The 20,897-nt window shown below is 39.9% G+C and overlaps 1 protein-coding gene and 1 long non-coding RNA gene across 5 annotated transcripts in view; one reads left to right on the top strand and one right to left on the bottom strand.

Annotated features, from left to right (window-relative positions):
• The window catches only part of TSHZ2 (teashirt zinc finger homeobox 2), a 474,179-nt gene that overhangs the window by 198,276 nt on the left and 255,006 nt on the right, over positions 1 to 20,897 (bottom strand). The window lies entirely within an intron of this gene.
• Positions 13,402 to 20,897, top strand: part of LOC131194811 (uncharacterized) — a 56,034-nt gene continuing 48,538 nt past the window's right edge. Inside the window, exons 1-3 of the long non-coding RNA XR_009154313.1 lie at positions 13,402 to 13,659; positions 17,296 to 17,377; positions 20,212 to 20,357. This is a non-coding gene — a long non-coding RNA (uncharacterized LOC131194811). The remainder of the gene's footprint in view (positions 13,660 to 17,295; positions 17,378 to 20,211; positions 20,358 to 20,897) is intronic.

The following is a 20,897-nucleotide window of genomic DNA, read 5'->3' as shown; positions in this document are numbered from 1 at the left end:
AGTCACTTTTAGACCAGATGGGTGGCAGAGGTAATATTCAGCCAGTTTGTACCGGTTTGGGCAAACTGATAGTGGCAACTACAGGTGAGACCACCCACCCACCCGGACGTAATGTTGTCTTACTTAGCCACGTTTTCAAGGCAGGGCGCATGTACGGAAGATGCACATGAGAGCAAAGTGCATGCACAGAAGGCCGTGCGCATGTGCGGATGGTGCACACATGTACGAAGCGAGCATACATGCAGGCGGCGAACTGGTGGTAAGAATATTGGAAACCCACTGCTGATGAGAGGCCCATAAACAAACAAACCATCAAACAAACCAGTAGAATGTTTTTGAACAATCGCAGGATAGATTCCCTTCGTTATTAAGGACATTTTGAATAGATACATCCTTATGCAGAATTCTTTTGCCTCCTGATAGATGTGGGTTATGCACATGCTTTTCAGGGAACAAAGCACAACAAAGTTTAAGTAGGCAAACCTCTGCATTTGATGAGTATTAAGCATGCACTCCTGGAATTCATATTTGTTCCAAATATAGGTAGTCCTCGACTTACAATGGTTCACTTAGTGATTTTTCAAAGTTACAACCGTATTGAAAATAGTGACTTATGACCATTACTTACAACCATTGCAGCATCCCCACAGTCATATGATCAAAATTAAGATGCTTGACAATGACTCACATTTATGACATGTCACAGGGTCATGCCTTTTGCGACCTTCTGACAAGCAAAGAAAATGAGAAAGCCAGATTCATTGAACAACCGTGTTACTAACCAGACATCTGTAGTGATTCACTTAACAACTGTGACCAGTTGTCATAAATGGGGTCAAAATTCCACTTCACAAATGTCTCACTTAGCAACAGAAACTTTGGGCTCAATTGTGATCGTTAAATCAAGGACTTACCTGTAGAGGTTAAAAAAAAACACAACCCCGACCAATTAGAAAATACAAATCATTCCTGTAAGAAAATAAAGCTCTTTAGAGCCATGCCCTGAAGATTTCATTGACACATGCTTGTAGTTCTTTTAGTAGTTTTTATTTTTAATATTTGCGACTGCCTCTTCTATTTTTATTTTTTGAGTTCCTAGTGTAGCCTATAAAACTGATATTTCCCCTTGATCTTCTGTCTAAATATGAATGCTGCCATCTAGCTGGCTCGCAGAGAACATATATAAATATATGTTTGATGAATGTGTTCATCAAATGTATTCATACGAATAAATGTTTAGCGTAATAAAAGAAGGATGGTCCGAAGTTCTTCCTCCTAGTTTCTTGTATGCTGCTTGAAAGATACCAAGCCTAAGCTTCCTGTTTTTGAAGCACCGGGCTCTAAAACTCACATATCCTCTGCCTCTTTTTCGCTCTCACACTAAGGGCAGAAAAAGCTTGCATCACTCATCTGTGGCTCATAAGAACGCTTATTAGACCCTATCTTCTCATCTGCATGCATACATCTTCAATTAGAGAATGTGGCTTCCGAAAAAAGAATGTAAGTTCCTGGCATACTTAATCCCGGCATCTTTCATTAAACACTTTATTCATACAATATTCAATCTGATGCTGAAATTCTATTTCTTTGTAGCAAGACAGTGTTTTCCTATATCCACTTTAATCCCTGAAAAAAACCTATCCAACCATTGCTGTTGCAAGGGCAACAGAGAAAACATGCATAAAAATGAATAAAAAGTCCTTATAGTACATGCAAAAAAGAATAGATCTGTCTATCTCTATCTCTATCTCTATCTCTATCTCTATCTCTATCTCTATCTCTATCTATCTATCTATCTATCTATCTATCTATCTATCTATCTATCTATCTATCTATCTATCTATCTATCATCTATCTATCTCTCAGCTCTCTCTCTCTCACACACACATCTATCTATCATCTATCTATCTATCTATCTATCTGTCTATCTATCTATCTATCATCTATCTATTATCTATCTATCTATCTATCTATCTATCTATCTATCTATCTATCTATCATCTCTCTCTCATCTACATATACAGTAATTTGCTAGATGATCCTTTTTAAAATGTAAAAATAATATATGTAAATCTGCTTATTGGCAGATTATTTGGAAATGTACACATAAAGTACATGAAAGGGAAGATGCCTCTATGTCTTTCTATCCTCCCTCCCCATTTCTCCATTTCAGTCTTTGCCACTCGATTGACTTCACTTCCAAGCAGCCTAGGATATTTGCACTGCTACCACCATAGTTCATTGAAAAGCTGCAGACGTAACCAGGCTGCTGTTTATTAGTCCATCATTAAAGCTCTGTGATAAGCATCATTTATATCCTAGAGGATAGAACATCTGCTGGATCGAGATCAACTCAGAGGTGGTATATTCGGACGAACTGGTAGCGGAGATTGCGGGTGGGGGTGCGTGCCACCCCCTTGCCCCTGCTTTATGCTGTCCTGTTTAGGCACGGTTTTGAGGCTGGGTGCATGCACGGAAGATGCGCACAAAAGTGCATGCGCGGAAGGTGTGCGCGCGTGGCAAACTGGTAGCACCAAATTTTAAACTCAGCACTGAATCAACTATTTTAGGGTCCACATCAGAGCACAGCAGGGATGGGCTAAAAGAACTTCTAAAGCGTTGGATGAGTATGAAAGTAATAAGAAAGTCCAACGAATCAAACAACATCCAACGAATCAAAGGAAGCCAATGCCAGGATGGTAATCAAATAAAAAAAGATTTTGCCTTAAATATGATCCAGGTTTTGCATGCCACACAAGGCCCTTTCAGTTACTCTATGCATCCTCTCTTATCTGGGCATTCTGGTTTAAATCCACAAAGGGTTGCACCCTGAAAAGAAAAGGAGGCAGGAAGACCACTTCAAGATTCCAAAACTTTTGTTTTGGAAGAGGCAACCTATAATTTGAAGCAGCACTACTACCTCTAGCAGTAAAACACGCCAGGAAATATAGACTAAGGCTGGGCTGAACTTCAGCCAAATTTAGTGGTACCGAGGAGGGGAAAGGGACCATTACTCACCAGTCCCTAATCACATTATTTATTTAAAGATAATCACTGTACTATATCTATTGGAAATCCAGAAATGGGTCATGGGAATGTCGAGAGAAGGAAAAGAGGAGGAGGAGGAGGAGGAGGGACTCAATGTATTCTTTTTAATTGAGGCATGCTTTTTATTAGCTTTGTTTCAAGAGGGAGTCAAAGCCCTTACAAACTTCAACATAATCCCTGCTGATACGTTAAGTGTAGGAAATTCCTGTAGGATTTTGCCTTGGAAATCTGCGAAATTAAAAACTAGCTAATACAAATGGCAAGGTTTAGACGAGAAATCCTTTCCCATCCATATTGAGTGCTTCTAAGATCAACACCGCAGATTCTAAATAGGAGCAGAGACATTATTCCACAGATTAAATTCTGAACTTGTACCAAGAGTACCAAAGTAACATCGCAAATCACTGATTTAATTCCTGACTCTTTCCTGTACCAGGAGACCAAACTGCGCATTGGTGTTTCCTCAAAGGAGCAAAAGTTGTTTTGCTTGTTTTTAACCTTGCTGTCATAATTGGTGGAACAGATTTTGAAAAAGTTTGAAATTCTCATTGAAAAGCTTGCTAGAACCTTTGTACTAATTTATCTGAAATTTAATTCATCAGATTGTTTTGTAGGAAGTTAGCGCCCACCCCTCTCCTAGAAGAATGAAATATTTTAGGAAATATTAAAAATAGCAGAATATTATATTTCCCTAGATGAGAAATGGAGAAACATGCTTTAAAGACAAAAGCAGCTCCCTGCAGCTTCCTGCCTCCCCCCACCTTTGTCAATGGGCCAGAGGCAGAAACTCATTCCCCAATATAGATTTCACAGAAGACAACGTTGGAAAAGCTCTTCACAACCTAAAACCATCGCTTTCTATTGGACCTGATGGACTATGTGCATACTTCTTAAAAAAACTTTCCATTAATATAGCAGAACCCCTAAGTATTATCTTTGATAAAGCTTTCACTACCAGTTCTCTTCCCAAACTTTGGTCACTAGCCACAGTCATCCCTATCTTCAAAAAAGGAGACCCCAGCTTAGTCGAAAACTACAAACCGATCTCCCTTTGCTGCGTCACCTGCAAAGTCATGGAATCTATCATCAACCAATCCATTACCTCACACTTAGAAACTAACAACCTACTCTCCAACAAACAATTTGGCTTCAGGAAAAAATTATTATGTAACTTACAACTTCTCCACTGCAAAAACATATGGACTTCAAATCTCGATCAAGACAAATCAATAGATGCAATCTACATAGACTTCTGCAAAGCTTTTGACTCAGTAGTACACAATAAACTTCTCCTACAACTAACATCCTATGGCATCTCAGGACCCCTCCACAAATGGATATCTGCTTTTCTGTCTAACAGACAACAAGTGGTCAAAATTGGCAATGCTTTATCAAATCCTGTTCCTGTCAAGAGTGGCGTTCCTCAAGGCAGCATCTTTGGACCAACACTCTTTATACTATACATTAATGATCTTTGTGACCATATCTCAAGTAATTGTGTTCTCTTTGCTGATGATGTCAAACTATTTAACACCGCAGACAATACTTCTATCATTCAAAACGACCTTGATCATCTAACTGCTTGGTCTAAAAATTGGCAGCTCCAAATTTCAACTAGCAAATGCTCAGTTTTACATATAGGAAAAAAGAACCCAAAAATAAGTACATACTAGATAGAGATTACCTTACAGACGACCCCCATCCCATTAAAGACCTTGGAGTTTTCATGTCAAATGATCTAAGTGCCAAAGCCCACTGCAACTACATAGCAGAAAAAGCTCTAAGAGTTGTAAACCTAATTTTAGTTAGCTTCTTTTCCAAAAACACTACACTACTAACCAGAGCATATAAACATTTGCTAGACCAATTCTAGAATACAGCTCGCCTGTTTGGAATCCTCACCACATCTCTGACATCAATACAATTGAATGTGTCCAGAAATATTTTACAAGAAGAGTTCTCCATTCCTCTGAAAACAATAAAATACCCTATCCCACCAGACTTTAAATCCTAGGCTTAGAAAACTTGGAACTCTGTCGCCTTCGACAAGACCTAAGCTTAACTCACAGAATCATCTATTGTAATGTCCTTCCTGTTAAAGACTACTTCAGCTTTAATTGCAATAATACTAGAGCAACTAATAGATTTAAACTTAATGTCAACCGCTTTAATCTAGATTGCAGAAAATATGACTTCTGTAACAGAATCATCAGTGCTTGGAATACTTTACCTGACTCTGTGGTCTCTTCCCATAATCCTAAAAGTTTTATCCAAAAACTTTCTACTATTGACCTCACCCCATTCCTAAGAGGACCATAAGGGGCGTGCATAAGCGCACAAACGTGCCTACCATTCCTGTCCTATTGTTTTTCTTTTCTTCTTCCTATATATATGCTTATACCTCCTTATATTTACTCATATATGTGTTTATATACTATATAATCTTTTTGTATGATACCTACATATATTGTTGTGACAAAATAAAATAAATAAATAAAAATAAAATAAATGGGACATTAATAGGCCATCATCTACAAACACAATGGGATCCATCTAGCAACAGAAACTCACCACATGGTAAGACTCAAGCAAGCTTGAGAGACAACCTACAAAGTTAGCTAAGACTCTTAGATCACCTGGGAGTTTGAAAACCAATCAGGATACATTTTTTATACAGGAACAGGAAACACTAAGGTGCCCCCCCCCCGAGGTTATAAAATCAGGCACTCAGCATCTTGGTCTCTTCTCCTTTCCTCTTTGGTTCTTCACTCAACACCTTGAAGCACATGATCGCTTTTTCTACTCAGGAACTCAAGCCATGTGTTTCCTATCCACCATTAAACCATCTTTCCAAGCAGTCTCCATGTTTGCAGGATCCTGTTCCCCCCTTGGAACTGAACCCAGAAGGATATTTCTTCCAACAGTTTTACAGTCAGTCGTTCCTTAGACACTTCCCGTGGTGGCAGGCAAACCTTGAGGCTAAAGTGCAGTCAAGAAAAACAAAGCACAACCAAAATCATAACCAACAGCAAGCTGCATTTGAATCTAGCCATGGAATTAGCAAAAGAAGAAGAGCGGTAACAAAATATGATAAGAATCTTCAGGTGGTGACCTCTTGAAAAATAAATAAAAGAGAGACATCTTCACGGGGTGCTAATGAATACATTAAGATAGTTGCAAGAAAACCTCTTTACACCACATTTACAATTTCTGCAGATGGGATGCTACAAATGAGAATCTCCTCAAAAAAGGCCAGAGGATTTCTGAATCTAAGCCTTAATAGAAAACTCTGTAATCAAAACAAAAAATAGTCTTCCCCCGAATCCCCCACATAGGATTGTTCACACATTAGAGGCAATTGCAATTCTGCCAAGCCAAATTATAGGGGGGGGGGTCTGTCTCCAATCTGTCTAACTATATGAATTTTACTATTGCCAGGAGTGGAATCTGTCATAGGCAGAAATTAATCATAAACTCACAGAGTTTTAAAGTGAGAAGGAGTTTGGGAGATAATATATTCCAACTCCTGGCTAATATTAAATGCAAGATATAACTCCGGCAGGTTGAAGAACCAATCCTTAACAATTGGGCAAGCTGGCAGCAGAGCTGGGAAACCGTGGAACAACATCTGGAGAAGCATATGTTCTCCATTGTTAAATTATTGCATCTCTGACAGATGTCTATCCAGCTGTCTTGTATAACTCTCAGGAGAGGAGGACCCACCACTTCCCAAGGCAAGATTTTCCAAAATCTGCTTCCTTTCTATTTCTAACCATCAGTTCTATTCCTGTTCCTTAGATCATCTGTGTGTGTGAGAGAGAGGGGGGGAGAGGGAGGGAGGGAGGGGGAGAGAGAGCGAGCCACTAGAGATTGCTTTCTCCGTCTTTAGTCTTCTCTTTATTGTTATCTCTTCAGCTTTTTCTGATAGGAACTGATTCACTCATCTTCATCTTTGTTTCCCCCCCCCTCCTATGTTATAAGCAAACTTCATAATATATAATACACAGTCACTAGTGGATTTCATGGACATGATCTTTCCGGCTTTCTATGATCAAATAACTTTGGGATTTCCTGGTTCTGTCGTCTTTCATCGAAGCATTCACCAGGACTAATCCTGCACAATCTTTTAAGATTAGCCAAAGGATTTTATATAGGGGAGTGACGACATTAAAATTTGATAAATAAAATAAATATTAGGTCATGCAATGGATCTAGTCTTTCTTGTGTTCTGGAATCATTCTCAAAGTAAGAAGAACACAGATAACATCTCATTATCTCTCCAGATTGCCACCAGCATCCTGAGAATGCCAGTGTGCTTTCTTGGTCTAATAACAAATGTAGGGAAATATTTTTTCCCCCTATTTTTCTGAGAACTGAACAGAAAGGGCTAGTTCTGCGTACACATCATGGTCTTGACAGAAATCTGTTTCCACCCCAGCACCTATTTATGATTTATACACAATTGCAACATGCTGTGAGTTAGCCCTTTGTCTAGCTTGACCCTGAGACACATATTTTCTAGGGAATAATTTTACTATCAAAACAGGATTTCTCTTTCACCACACATACTGTAGATGTATCCTCCTCTCCCACCCACTCCAAAATCTTCAAAATCTTTCCCTTCCTGTATAGCTAACTGGCTGTCTTTACCATTTCAATTGGCTACCACTTAGCAATTTTTTTAAAAAAAATATATAGTCTTAATACAGTCATTTAGTACAGTGACACTTTCATGAATAGAGATTGAAAGGCTTAAGAGAAAAAGACGAAGGAACATTTTGAAGGAGGGTGGGTGGGGGAGGAACTGGTTGAATTTTTCCAGGTCTATATTGCTATAAGGAAAAAGGAGGGAGGGAGAAAAAAAAATCTACAGAGCCAGCTATCAAACAAAGCCATTTCAGAGCAGAACATAGAACATCATCAGAATTGGAAGGGACATTGGAGGTCTTCTAGTCCAGAGGTCTCCAACCTTGGCAACTTTAAGACTTATGGACTTCAACTCCCAGAATTCTGGGAGCTGAAGTCCACAACTCTTAAAGTTACCAAGATTGGAGACCCTTGTTTTAGTCCAATCCCCTTTTCAAGCAGGAGATTGTGGATTTCAGACAAATCACTGTCCAGTCTCTTCTTAAAATCCTACAGTCATGGATCACCCACAACTTTTGAAGGCAAGCAGCTCCACTGGTTGATTGTTCTCACTGGTCAGGAATGTTCTCTTTATTTCTAGATTGCTTCTCTCCTTGGTTAGTTTCCACCCATTGCTTCTTGTTTTGCCTTCTGTTGCTTTGGAAAATAAGTTTACCGCCTTTTCTTTATGGCAGGCCCTCAGATATTGGAACACTGCTATCATGTCTCTCCTAATCCTTCTTTTTACCCAATTCCCACATTCCTCATATGTTTTAGCTTCCAATCACCTACTTATCTTTGTTGCTCTTCTCTGCACTCTTTCCAGAGTCCCAACAACTTTTTTATCTCGTGGTGACCAAAACTGGATGCAGTATTCCAAGTGTGGTCTTGCTATGACCTTGTAAAGCGGTACTAGCAGTTCATGTGATCTTGATTCTATCCCTCTCTTACTGAAGCCTTGAATTGTATTGACTTTTTTGGGCAGCTGTAGCACACTGCTGGCTCATAAGTTAGGGAAAGTTTTTCTCACTTGGCCCTTTTGAAGAGCAATACATATACATACATACATACATACATACATACATACATACATACATACATACATATATTTGTAGGTCTTTGGTTATTCGGGTTTTCTCCCCCATAAAATTGGAAGTGTCTTGGCGACGTTTCGACGAAATCCCATTCGTCATTTTCAGGCTAGGTGTTTACAGCTTTGTGCTTCTAGGAGAAATGTGTGATCGCAGCTGTTTCTTCCTTTTAGCTGCTAGTGGGGGTTTGAACTGATTGGTTGGGAGCTTGGCTGTGTTCTGATTGGGTGGAGGTGCGTTCTGATTGGGTGGGGGTTTGGCTGTGCTCTGATTGGATGGTGGGGTTGGCTGTGTTCTGATTGGCTGGGAGTGTGTTCTGTTTGGGGGGGTTGGTTGTGCTCAGGTTGGTCTGAGATGCAGGGGGGTTTGAGTTGGTGAGCTGCATTGCTGTTGTTTGGCTTCGCATTCGTGGTCGTGCTACATCTTCATGGTGGGTGTCAGTCTGCTGCATGTATGGATTGGAGGGGTTTGAAATGGCTAATGATGCAGCTGCGGTCTGGCTTCTGGTCCGTGGTCATGCTTCATCATCGGTGTGGGTTTGAGTTTGCTTTTCGCGTGGATGTGTGGTGGTGACATGCTATGTGGCACTTGTGAGTGTGGGTATTGCGTCATTCTTCATGTTAGGGACTCGTTTGTCGATAAGGGCGGGTTTCCAAATGGCTGGTAGGCGGGAGGTATTTATGTCCTGTGGCTTTAAGGTGTTGGACCAGGGAAGAAGTTGCTTCCTCTTTAAGGTGTTGGTTCCAACACCTTAAAGCCACAGGACATAAAATTGCTTTTTAAAATACTAGAACTATCACCAAAACTGAACACTTTAACAACAGAATAATCAGAGAAGCCATCGAGATAGAAAAACGCCCACACAGCATGAATAAACAAAATGATACCTCCCGCCTACCAGCCATTTGGAAACCCGCCCTTATCGATAAACGAGTCCCTAACATGAAGAATGATGCAAGACCCACACTCACGAGTGCCACACAGTATGTCACCACCACACATCCACGCGGAAAGCAAACTCAGACCCACACCGATGATGAAGCATGACCACGGACCAGAAGCTAGACCGCAGTTGCATCATTAGCCATTTCAAACCCCTCCAATCCATACATGCAGCAGACTGGCACCCACCATGAAGATGTAGCACGACCACGAATGCGAAGCCAAACAACAGCAATGCAGCTCACCAACTCAAACCCCCCTGCATCTCAGACCAACCTGAGCACAACCAACCTCCCCCAAACAGAACACACCCCCAGCCAATCAGAGCACAGCCAAACCGCCAACCAATCAGTTCAAACCCCCACTAGCAGTTAAAAGGAAGAAACAGCTGCGATCACACATTGCTCCCAGAAGCACGAAGCTGAAGCCTGAAGATGACGAATGAGACTTCGTCGAAACGTCGCCAAGACACTTCCAATTTTACACGGGAGAAAACCCGAACAACCAAAGACCTACATACAAACACCCGTGAAAACCTCAGAAAACATATATATGTGTATGTGTATGTGTATGTGTATATATATATATATATATATATATATATGATTAATGTCTTCACACCAGAGCTTCCATCTTGATGACAACCTGGCACTGAAGAGATCTGACAAAAACCTGGTTCCTTACCTTCCTCTACCCAAGCATATTGATCCTCACAGAACAGGAGTCTGAAAAAGTATGGCAATCTGCAGGGCATTCAAACAATTAATTAAGTAACTGTACCCTCCAATATGACTCTCTGGTGCCAAAGCATTTGCAGGTTGAAGACTTTTATTAAAATGACAAAGCTTTCATCGTTGAGAGCCCCTTGAATATCCCTTTGCTCCATAGCCATTTCTAAATTTAGAGCTGACTTTGAGGAAGATATGAGCACGAAATTCAAAAGGAATTTGGATAACTGCAGAAAAAACAATTGCTACCAACCTATCTTCCATTGAGGACCTATATACTGCACGAGTCAAAAAGAGGGCTGTGAAAATATTTATAGATCCCTCACATCCTGGACATAAACTGTTTCAACTCCTACCATCAAAACGATGCTATAGAGCACTGCACACCAGAACAACTAGACACAAGAACAGTTTTTTCGCGAAGGCCATCACTCTGCTAAACAAATAATTCCCTCAACACTGTCAAACTATTGACTAAATCTGCACTACTGTTAATCTTCTCATCATTCCCATCACCCATCTCCTTCCACTTATGACTGTATGACTTTAACTTTGTTGCTTGTATCCTGATGATTTATATTGATTGTTTCTTGATTGCTTATTTGTAGCCTATGAGTATCATTAAGTGTTGTATCATTAAGTGTTAAATTTGTACCCTATGACTATCATTAAGTGTTGTAAGTGTTGTACCTTGACGAAGGTATCTTCTTTTATGTACACTGAAAGCATATGCACCAAGACAAATTCCTTGTGTGTCCAATCACACTTGACCAATACAAAATTCTATTCTATTCTATTCTATTCTATTCTATTCTATTCTATTCTATTCTATTCTATTCTATTCTATTCTATTCTATTCTATTCTATTCTAAAGATTTGCCTGCTTCCAGAAGGAAGTGTTAAAAGAAATTCAAAATATGCACTTACAAAACAATTGAAGCCAGACCAAGATCGTTGGCACTTGAGTCAGAGCAACACACCCTACCACTAACCCACTGAAATCAAGTACAAATAAATCAAATAAAAGCTATTTGAACACTTCCCAAGTGCCCCTTCCCAATCCTGGTATGAAATGAAATGTTGGATTCGTTAAAAAAAAATAACTGGACGCTATGAACATTTGTTACACTTTGATGAAACTCCAGATCTGCTGCTTGAAGTTGCCATATCCACCACATAGAGAGGACTCATCCTGAAGACAAGAATTCCGCTTGGGGGAAAAAAATGGTCAGTGTGAAAAGAATACAAAAAACAGATCTCTGTTTAGAAAAAATACCTTAGCCTTCCTATCAACACCACAAGAGGAGCAGATCTAATCTCTTTACATTCCTGGAAGGGCCTTTGTATAATGCATGCATTAGAGCTTCCATCCTGAAGACATTTGTCATTTTTACATCGACAACACTAGGAGCTTGGACTTGTTGGCACATATGTCATCAATATGGGGTAGTTGGCACAGTTGCTCCCCACCTCACACATTATTAGAACATGTGGCATATTTTTGGGAGCAGGACATCTTGGCACTTAGTTTTGCTCTCTTTACTTTGCCATTGACAAGGAATGTGACTGGGACATATGCCACCATCATTCAGTCCCCAGTGTTAAGCTGGGGATGGATTCCAGCATGAACAGCAAAGGAGTGAATTCTATTCAGCGAATGCCCCCAGTAAATGGGGGTTTAAATCTCCCCTTTTCTAGCTCTTCTATGGGCATCATTGAAAACAAAACCAGCAGGCTGCCCTGCTCATCTCTATAACCATTACAGTTGTTGCTCCCTTAGAGCAGATGTAGTTTAACCCACACACTCTTTTTAAATTCCACTCACCTTGTCTATATTCTCTCCCCTTTCCCCAAGCTGAAAATGCACAGTGAGCAGCCCAAAATATCTCCGGTTTGCTCCATGATGCCAACCACCCAAGATACTCTCACCTCTGAGATGCCACCTGCTCTCTTTCCTCCTGTGAATAATCACACTTTTCTTTTTGCCTTTGCTTGACACTGGCTAAAACTGCCAGTGTTATAGAAAAGAGCCAATTAAAGGTGTGTGTGTGTGTGTGTGTGTGTGTGTGTGTGTTTGTTTGTTTGTTTATTTATTTATTTGAATCTTTCTTAATGTGCTTTGTCAAAGAGAAGCAGTCATGCACTTTAGAGGACAGAGCATAAAAAAAAAGGAGAGGAACAATTTCTCATCTTAAAGTATGTAACATTTAAATATCAGGGAAAAAAAACTTTGTTTTCTAATGAGGGAACTACTGAAGAGGGGAGAAATGAATTATATGCTTGATGTAGACTGAAGGCTAGGAAAATTAAGACCATTTCCCATGGTGTGAATGAACTGATTTCAGTTTGCGAGAGTAAATTAAACCTTTGGGAGAATTTGTCTTCCATTAAATTGAACAGCTAAACAGGCACAGAAGATTTTAATGTCATCACCAACAAAACCCTAAAGGTTACCCAAAGAAAACAAAACAGAAATGTATGGCTCCCCTCTCTACCCCCCACCCACTCTCAACCACTAGAAGCTTCCTTTTTCATTGGCAACAATAAAATAAAATAAAAATATAGTAAAGGCAGAAGGCTCAAAAAAGTATGGAAAGAAGAATGAGGCTCTTGCAAGATCATAATTTCATTGCTATACCATATGCTATTAATGTCTGTCAACAAATGTTTAGCCAGCAACTGCTGACAGAACCATATTTGCTATCTAAATACATCATAAATAAATCAGTAATGAACTGCACCAACTGGAAATACAGAGTGAGTAAACAAGCTCGTAAGGACTGTTTTGTGATAGGAAGGATCTACCAGTGTTTAATGATAAGACAAAGTCACTCACACCTCCTATTTTTCCCCAGCACGCTTAAAAATGCTAGAAGGGAAATCTTGATAGAGAAAGAGTAGATACAGGGGGGAAAAAATATGACTAGATAAAGATTTAAGAAAGTCATAGCACTGGAAGGGGACAGTTAGGATATTGATTCCAAACCCCTGCTTAGTTCATGAATGTCAGGGTATGTAGATTTAATAGCTGTAAGCTGATTGTAAGCAGAGGCAACCGGAAGCTGATGCAATGGGAATGACGCAGCAGGATTACTGCCACTTTAAGAAGCTGGGTAAGAAGCTGCCTATATAAGGGAAGCCATTAGAGGGTGTCTCCCTTCTCCTCATGTTCTCTTTCCTCGTCTATCTCATTGCTCTCCTTGTGTCAGTAACCGTATGATAAGGTACTTAACCAAGTATAAGTCTGTAAATATTTAGCTGTATATAAACCACTGTTATTTATCTAAAGACTGTGTGCTGTGTGCTGTGTTTTGTTCCTGGGTTTATCTCATAATACTAGTTACGCTGCCTAAACTCTGACAATGAATCCCAATTGGTGTACAGGGTAGGCCTCGATTTACAACTACAATTGGGACCATAATTGCTTTTGTTAAGCGTTGTTAAGTGAGTCATGCCCACCCATCATAAATACATGCCAGTTGTCAAGCACCTGAACGTTGATTATATGACCATGGGGATGCTGCAATGATTTAAGAGCCATGGTGGCACAGTGGTTAGAGTGCAGTACTGCAGGCTATTCTGCAGACTGCTGGCTGCCTGCAATTTGGCAGTTCGAATGTCATCAGACTCAACTTTCCATCCTTCTGAGGTGGGTAAAATAAAGACCCAGATTGTTGGGGGAAATATGCTGACTCTGTAAACCGCTTAGAGAGGCTGTAAAGCACTGTAAAGCAACATATAAACCTAAGTGCTATTGCTATTTAAGTTCAAGGGCCAGTTGTAAGTCTTTTTTTTCAGTGCCGTTGTGACTTCGAACAATCGCTAAACAAATGTTCGTAAGTCAAGGACTATCTATAATCCAAATTAAATGCATGCCCATCATCTTCTTGAACATGTCCATCAAGTTCATTACCTTCCTTCATTCCACTCACAAATTATTTTTGCCCCATTCCCCATTGGGAAGTTTTCCTAACATTCATCTGTAATTGGATCATACAGCTTATTCGGGATGTGTACCAAAGTCAAGGTAGGCAAATCTTTCAAAACCCCTAGGCAATCTCGCCTTCATTCTTTTTGTATTGTCAAATTAAGGTGAGATTCTGGCAATTTCATCTCAGCGGTTATATAAATTTCACTAAAATCTCATTGAGTCATTCAATCAGATGCAAGAAACAGGTACTCATCCACAGCCCTCTGAGATTTTGGTGTGCTTGATCAAAATCTTGTAAGATTTCATATAGGGATGGTAAATGTCAATGTAATTTGGTAATTGGGTGAAATTTCAGCCATTTCAAATTATTTTATTTAATGTGGGGGTGTGGTGGCTGGCTGTAGATACCATTTAGGAGTGTTGCACATGTTGTGGTGTCTGTCAGTGCCACATTACTATTCTCTGGAATGGGACTAAGAATATCATGCATAACTTAAAATGTTCTTCTCCAACTTGGCTGGATTTCTGGAAATTACTGTCTGAACATATCTGGGAGGAAACTAATTGGCAGACGGTAAAAGGATCAAATGGAAGCAAACCATAAACTTGTCCACCAATTATGCTAGATTAACATGGGACATTGAAGGTGGCCTCTTGGCTCTTTCAGAGACACATGACGAGGTATTGACCCAGCAAAGCAATTTATAGTGTTATGGCAATATGAAAAATCTACCGTATCAATTCACTCTAGAAGGAACCGATTCCTTGCACCGCCCCATCAGGAAAACTGTGTGCCCAATGTTTTCTCTTCTGACTGCCTTTGATGGAATGTGCACCTGCAGAATCAGTATATAGGAGTTTTGGAACCCAGACCTTTCCCAGAGAGAGGCTCAGAATGAGAGACTGTGCGGTCCCAAACGGGATGGAGGAGCAGGGAAGAAGTTCACGGTTGCCACACCTTAGAATCACTTCAGGATATATTTAGTAGGTTAAAAGGTTATAACTTTAGTTTGGCAAGATTCTGTCCATTAAGGTAAAGGTAAAGGTTCCTCTTGTACATATGTGCTAGTCGTTCCCGACTCTAGGGGGCGGTGCTCATCTCCATTTCAAACCCGAACAGCCAGTGCTGTCTGAAGACATCTCCATGGTCATGTGACCGGCATGACTCAATGCCAAAGGTGCACGGAACATTGTTACCTTCCCAGGTGGTCCCTATTTTTCTAATTGCATTTTTATGTGCTTTCGAACTGCTAGGTAGGCAGAAGCTGGGAGAAGTAACGGGAGCTCACCCTGTTACAAAGCACTAGGGATTCGAACCACTGAACTGCCAACCTTTTGATCAACAAGCTCAGCCTCTTAGCCACTGAATCACCACCTCCCTGTTTCTGTCCATTAGGTGTATGTGTATAAAGGACTGAACCTGATTGAATTTCGCTTGGGCTTGATATCAACCTTGGCAAGCTAACACTATAATTTTCTTACCTATCAGATAAAGAGGTTACTCTGCACTTCTTCCCCCATTCCCATCCAGCTTGGGACTACACAGGCTCTTAAGTGGCACCTCTTTCTGGGAAGGCTCTGGGTTGTCAAGACTTTTCCCCCACTGCCGACTGCAGGTGTGTATTCCATCACACTGCCTCAAAATATGTGCCCTTGGATCTACAGTGGTAGGCTTGAAGGAGCAATGCCAGGACAGGCTCTTGACTGCAGTTCACTTGATTGATGACTCTGCAGTATAATATCCACATGGTTTTGATGCGAAAGGAGATAAAGCAGTTGTGGAGCAGGCAGACTTCACACACAGCCTCCCTCAGAACTTAGCTGGGAAGTGATGGCTTTGAGACCCGGAACAGTTATAGTAATACATATGGGGGGAATAGCTAGACCCAAGCACTTTCAAGGTCAACAATACCAAATATACAAAATGGAGCGGTGACTCTATTTAGTAAGGAGAAATTGCAGCAACTAAATGCCACATTCATTCAGAAGAGAAAAGCTTTAAAAGTTATAGAGAGAGGACATCAGTTTAAACTTATTTGTCCAGTTGGAGGTAGAGTGGTGGAATTCAATTTTTTTTTTACTACCGGTTCTGTGGGCGTAGCTTGGTGGGCAAGGCAGGGGAAGGATACTGCAAAATCCCCATTCCCTTCCCACTCCTGGGGGAAGGATACTGCAAAATCCCCATTCCCTTCCCATTCCTGGGGGAAGGATACTGCAAAATCTCCATTCCCACCCTGGGGGAAGGATATTGCAAAATCTCCATTCCCACCCCACTCTGGGGCCAGTCAGAAGTGGTATTTGCCGGTTCTACTCAACATTTCTGCTATCGGTTCTCCAGAACCTGTCAGAACCTAATGAATAGCACCCCTGGCAGGTAGCCTAAGTAACTAAGCTCTGTGGCACAACTTTACACAGCCGTATGCTTTCAGGTTGATTACACTGAGGTAGCAGCCCGACTGAAACTCAACTCATTAGGCTTACTGACTTGTATTATTCATATATTATTGGGTTAATTCATACAGAAGCCTTATTAAAAGTTATTGCACACTCACTCACCCTTACCCACCCATCCATACATTGGCATTATGTCCACAGAGGCATTGTGTCCCCTGATCCCCGACTTCCTTAAACCACTTTCTGCTGTTACACCAGTCCCTGCCTACTATAGCTCACACTTACCCTCTGAAGCAGAAATGTACACTGTGATCAAATCAGTTCTGATTTGAAGGGCAAATGCAAACCATAGTTTCCCCATTTAAGTATAAGTGCAAACTGACAGGGGAAAAAAGAAAAGAAAAGTGGTAAAGAGATAAATCAGAGCTGACACAGGTAAAAGAAGAGAGGGTGTAAGTCTAAGATTTGGTCTTGAAGGTATTATACGGATCAATTATGTATCTGATTTTAAGTTTCACATCTATTCATTGGTTAGCCCACCCTGTCAAATTTTGACATCTGCAAGCAGTATTAACATCCTTATCGTCAACCAATGGAAGAAAATCTACACTTCTTTGGTATGCAACTTCAACTAACAACTTGTATTTTCTCTTGTACATACAATCTTCTTAAAACTTGCATTTTTCTATGCATGTACTGTAGCTACCTATTCTGAGACCAATTTAAAACCCTGGGTTTACTTTGAAAGCTGTATATGGGCTGAGATCAAAACATCTATAGAAGTGCTTCTCTCTATATCATCATGCCACAACTTAATAATAAATAAGAAGCATATTAATCCAAGCTCTTAATATCTATTATGTAAGGCTATGCAGTGCTTTGGAATCATTTCCCAAAAATCTGCTTTGGAGGATGAAGAGGAATGCACAGAATAGTTGTCTGCAACTCTTTGACGCATCCTAATTCAGCCCTAGGTTCATGTGGCAGCTGCAGCAGAGAAGAGCTACTCAATTGTAGGAAAAGATGCAGCTGCTTTAAAGACTTGCAGACTAGAAGTACCGTTGCATGCTAGAGTGCTCTGAAGCAGTTTTGTGAAATAGAACAGCAGTCCCCAACATTTTCCAGCTTGGTGGAATCAGCATGGGAGAGGGAGAATGGTTCCGTGTGAGGGGCAGGCGCATGCTCGTGCACACAGCTCCATTTGCATGAGTGGCAGGTCTGCATGCTCCCACCGCTCACACAAGTGGTGTTTCAACATGCGTGCACTTGCTGCTTGCATGGACGGTTCCAAACAGGCTGTGGCCCAGTAGTGGGATGCAGCCCAGGGGATGCAGTAAGGATTATGAAATATCCATCGGACCGCAGCCATCTGTTTGACTATCATTTTAGATGCTTGAACTGATTGGCCAGTTATAGCATTTGCTTACATTGTAGCTTCTATTGCATTTGCATTATATTTGTAGGATTATCACACTGATCTTAGCAAAGAAAATGTGTTAAGAAACCAATAGATAATCTTTTAAAGAAAGGAATAGATTTTTTTTAAAAAAAAGTTGCATCAGAATGTCTTCGTGCTGGTATCAAATTGTGTTCTTTGCCCACAAAACTATCTTTTCTTTTTCTGAAGGAAAAAAAAAGTACACCACCATTAAGTAGTCCATAAATTATTTCTAGCTGCATAGCTTGTGGGCTGTCTTATGCAAGATATACAAAAGAAAATATCTCTAAATTTCTGTTCTGGAAAAACATGCATGCATGAAAAACAGTTCCAACTTTGCAAAACCACCAAATATCATATTTCTACAGTCTCAGTGAAAGATTGTGGAATTCAACAAATTATAATTTGATCCCTTGTAAAAATGCCCAATTATATGATTACCTTTTGTGAAAATTCTGTGAGATTTTAGTTTTCTTATTTGAATTATTGCATGATTTCATACAAGCACATTGGACTCTTTTGAGATTTCTGTCAGATCCTGCAAAATATGGGCCGTCTTATTATTTTAATTTAACTTGAGGCTGAGTTTTATATTATCCATTCTTTTCTCCAGTAGTATCGCTTGTACAATTTTCCTACCACAACATCCCCATTTTGATTCTACTCAAGTTTAAATTTGCTAGAACTGTAACCTTGGTTCTCTTTTATGTTATTATTTTTGTACCCTCTCCAGAATCTTCTGATTGAATAGTATAAAAAATGTTGTAAATATAGATCAATCAATTAAACAATAAATCATGCAAGCTTACTAACCCAATTTCATCCAAAAAAAAAATCTTCTAACTTCCATCTTTAAAATAAACATATCCAGTTCAGGAATAATTAATTAAATATGAATGAATTAAATTAATTCCCATATATTGTTTAAAATATCCAAATTAAAGATGAGTGCCTTAGAGTCAACTTTATATCAGAGAAAAAAAGCTTTAATTAAGATGTTACAAGGTGATGGGCTGCAACTTATTCCTAATCTTATTTCAGTAGCACAATATTTTCCCCCACCACTCTTATTTTAATCCCAGCTGGATAGAAGAATTTAGGACGGTATAAAATCAGACTTAATTTACAATATGTATTTGGGATAGACAATATTTTACCGATCTTACAATGAGGACAAAGTAGATCCTGATGCATTCTTTAATCCCTTCAGATGCATAACTTCTTATTCCATTTCTGCTGACATTTGCGTGAAGGTATTTCTTTCTACTCTTCTATTGGATCTTTTAGAAGCTATTTTTATTTGCTGGGTTCACAGAGCCCTCTGTCTAGGAAACTAATCTTCCTACACAAAGGCTGATATGCTTAGAATCTGTAATATTGCCCATTCATTCTGACCTAGTCAAGAGAGTAACCCATCTGTACGCAGCAGAAAAGGAGGGTGTGGGATGCGGGAGGGAGAAAGGGGAATACAGAATAAATCATTTTGAATGAGCATGTTAATCCATTGACCCCGTATTTGGTAGTCACCTGGAATTAGGGGACTAAATGTTAAAATATTGAGATGGGAAGAGGAAGAAGTCAAAGGCCACAGATAGTCATAGAGGTAGAGCAAAGGGGTGGAGTATGGGCTCCTTTAGCAATTTATAAACATAGATTAGGGTTTTCTTTCCCTTTTAAGAAAACAAAAAAGCATAAAGTGCATGCAACCAAGCCACACCAAACCCAACATTATCAGGCCACGTTCCCTGAGGTGCCATTTGTTCTTCTGACAGGTTGCAGTGATAGTGGAACAGGACTGCCAAGCTCCTGTTCCACTATGTGAAGGAAAGCTTATGATACACACAGGCAGGAAAGGAAATAGACACATAGGCAAAATCACAGACACAATAGAATCCTCACAATCTTCCCTGTCCCAGGAACTCCAATTGTTTATTTTTCTGATCCATAAGGATGGCTGGGTAGATAGCCTTATTAAGTTCATTATGAAGGGCATGTTGTCTTTGTGTCTTCAAGTGTCTTCACACAAGCTCATCCCCAGGGACATCAAGCTGCCGATCTGTAGGCCAAAGGTCAAGAGATAAACAAGCAAGATGTCTGAAGAATGAAGCTTTCCATTCAAGATCGGCTGGTTCAAGGCTCAGCTCAGTTCATGGCACAAGGTTCAGTTTGTGGTGTTTTGTTTCCCTTCGAAATCTTCCTAGGTTTTCTGCTAAAAAGATTTCTTATGGCTAACGGACAGAGTGATGGTCAGTCTTTTGTTTTGTCTGATCTTGCAAACATTTGAGTGTTCTCAACTATCTATAGATGTAGAATTTGTCGTCTGGGTTAAAGCACATGTTGTACCTTGATGGAGGTATCTTTTCTTTTATGTACACTGAGAGCATATGCACCAAGACAAATTCCTTGTGTGTCCAATCACACTTGGCCAATAAAAATTCTATTCTATTCTATTCTATTCTATTCTATTCTATTCTATTCTATTCTATTCTATTCTATTCTATTCTATTCTATTCTATGTAGAAATATGTAATGGTGTCTATAGCCCCAGAAAGTGAGACATAAGCATTGTTATTACTATAATGTAATTGCTGTATTACTTCAATGGAACAGATTTCTGTTATAGGGCTTTTGCCCATACTTTAATTAGAATGATAAGTGCATTATTCTTAGTACACATTCCTCAAACAAGCCCCATTATT

Source organism: Ahaetulla prasina, chromosome 3 (assembly GCF_028640845.1).
Source record: "Ahaetulla prasina isolate Xishuangbanna chromosome 3, ASM2864084v1, whole genome shotgun sequence".
Classification (NCBI taxonomy): domain Eukaryota; kingdom Metazoa; phylum Chordata; class Lepidosauria; order Squamata; family Colubridae; genus Ahaetulla; species Ahaetulla prasina.
The sequence above is the reverse complement of the archived record's forward strand: the minus strand, read 5'-3'. Positions and strand labels throughout refer to the sequence as shown.